This window comes from Pyrus communis, chromosome 10 (assembly GCF_963583255.1).
Source record: "Pyrus communis chromosome 10, drPyrComm1.1, whole genome shotgun sequence".
Taxonomy (NCBI): Eukaryota; Viridiplantae; Streptophyta; class Magnoliopsida; order Rosales; family Rosaceae; genus Pyrus; species Pyrus communis.
In genome coordinates this window covers 2,495,349-2,497,662 of record NC_084812.1, presented here as the reverse complement: position 1 = coordinate 2,497,662, position 2,314 = coordinate 2,495,349, and the positions used below count along the sequence as shown (strand labels likewise).

The 2,314-nt window shown below is 36.0% G+C and overlaps 1 pseudogene; it reads left to right on the top strand.

The window, feature by feature from the left end:
- On the top strand, positions 1 to 1,673 carry LOC137746760 (auxin-responsive protein IAA15-like; annotated as a pseudogene).
- The last annotated feature ends 641 nt before the right edge of the window (positions 1,674 to 2,314 follow it).

Genomic DNA, 2,314 nt, shown 5'->3' with positions numbered 1-2,314 from the left:
ATGGAGTTTAAGGATACTGAGCTCACCTTAGGGTTACCTGGTACGACGTCGGATTATGATCATCATTGTGTCTTTGGAGTGTTCAACTTCAAGATAAGTAGTAGCAGCAGCAGCTCGATGAAACGGGGGTTCATGGAGACCGTTGATCAGATTGGCCTCCGGAAAAGCTCTACCGGGAGCTATCCACGTGGCAGTTCATCATCAAGTACTACTACCGCCGTCATCAAAGCCCCGGCTGCAAAGTAAAGATTTTGTTTTAACTTACATATGTTGTTTCTTACATGCATAGTTCCGATGTGTGATATCAAATCGTTCAGTTTTTAAATTGTACTCCAAGAATTATATATCCATGTCAAAAGTTGACTAAATCACCATACTTGTTTAGCTTGTCGACATTTTCATTTCAGCTTTGTCTAACGAACTGTGTATTTGGGGTTTTGATATTCAGAGCAAGAATAATTGGGTGGCCGCCGGTAAGATCGATGAGACAGAAGGCGTTGGTGGTGGTGGAAAGCAGGCAGAAGGAATGTAAAAGTGAGTGCAGATGGAGCTCCTTATCTGCGTAAACTAGATTTGGAGGTGTACAAAAGTTATCAGGAGCTATTGAGAGCCTTAGACCAAATGTTCACTTTCTTAACCATATGCCGTGAGTATTATAAAGTTAATTAAGCTAAAATCTGGCTAGCAATTAACTAGTTGTTATACCAATATAAATTTGTGATACAAGCTCTAATTAATAAATACAAGGTTAGTAATTAATCTGGATAATGTTTTAATTAGGTAAGTGTATTGAGGACAGCAATGAGGTTATGAAACCTACATTGAAAGGAATGGATCAATATGTGCTGACATATGAAGACAAGGATGGAGACTGGATGTTAATTGGAGAAGTCCCTTGGAAGTAAGTTGCCAGTACCTACTACGGGCTCTTATGGAAGTGTTTTTAAAATAACTGAAAGCGTTACATATGCATGTGTAATGAAAATGATTGTCACAAATCTGCCAAAACATTTCATATAACTAAAATTAGTTAGTGTTTAAGTATATATGTAGCAAGCCAAGAGTACTATGTGCATGTTAATCCTTATGGTTATATATAGTTGAGTTGGCAAACTGTTACATACTAGCGACCCTAATTCAAATCCCCACTAACCTTCTAAATTGCCAACTCTTTAGCATGAGTGGAGTTTGGTTAGTGGGACAATCATAGAATAAACTGTAAATTTAAATATTATCTTAGTGATTTTTCATCAACTATGAGAGTCTTGATTTAACGTGGTTGCGTAAATTAATATAGAGCCAATTCGTGTGACTAGGGTTCAGTCTATTTCTTGTTCATCATACTTTTATTTTCTTTTCCAGATTTAAGTTTGGTTATGCAATTTGCTTTCATGTGATTTGTCAAACCCTAAGCCTATGTATAACCATACGTTTTCTTCTTTGTTTTTTGTTCCAATTAATTGCAGGATGTTTATAGAATCATGCAAGCGTATTCGGTTGATGAAAAGTTCAGATGCTGTTGGGATAGGTACATGGCGTCCTGCACAGTCAAACTAGAAATAGATAATCCCTTTTAATTTAATTTCATTTCATTTATTTCTTCTTTTAAAAGGTAGTCATATAATATTTGATGTAATCATTTTGCAGCTCCAAGGACTCAGATTCCTTCCTGACCATGGATACAAATAGTACTGCTCATCATTTACATACAGATGGAATTCAGATTCCCTAGTTTAGGCCCGACGGATTGCATAATTCGAACTATTTAAGAGAGGGAGAAGAAATTTCGACGGTGAGATCATTAATTTTTATGTGGCAGACTAATAAAATAGGCTAATAAAGACCGTAAAATTTAAAATAAATGATCCGAATTATTCAATTTGTCGGCTTCAAATTGTGAGATACGGAGAAAATCTCAATTTAGGTGTTCCTATTTTCCTTGTTAAAGCCATTTTAGTCAGAAAAATAACAGAGAAGTTAACCTGACTGTACCTTCCACCCCCTCTCTTTTTAGTTGTGTGTTATTCAGTGAAACTTTGATGGTAATTACAGCTGCACCAGTAAAAGTAACTCTGCCCTACTACTTTTACTGCAAATTGATCATTTGGTTAGTAATAATAGCTTCCTTAGTTTATGCCAGAAATGCGCACCAGCTTTTGTTTTTTGACAACATCATCTTGACCTTAATAAGTACTTGTACTGAGCCAAAGTCATGTGCATTTTGCTGTTAAATTCTCCCAAATCAATACCTTCATGTAAACTTCCTAACCTTTCCGAACTTGGATACAAGAAAAAGGACACCGTTCTTACTAAT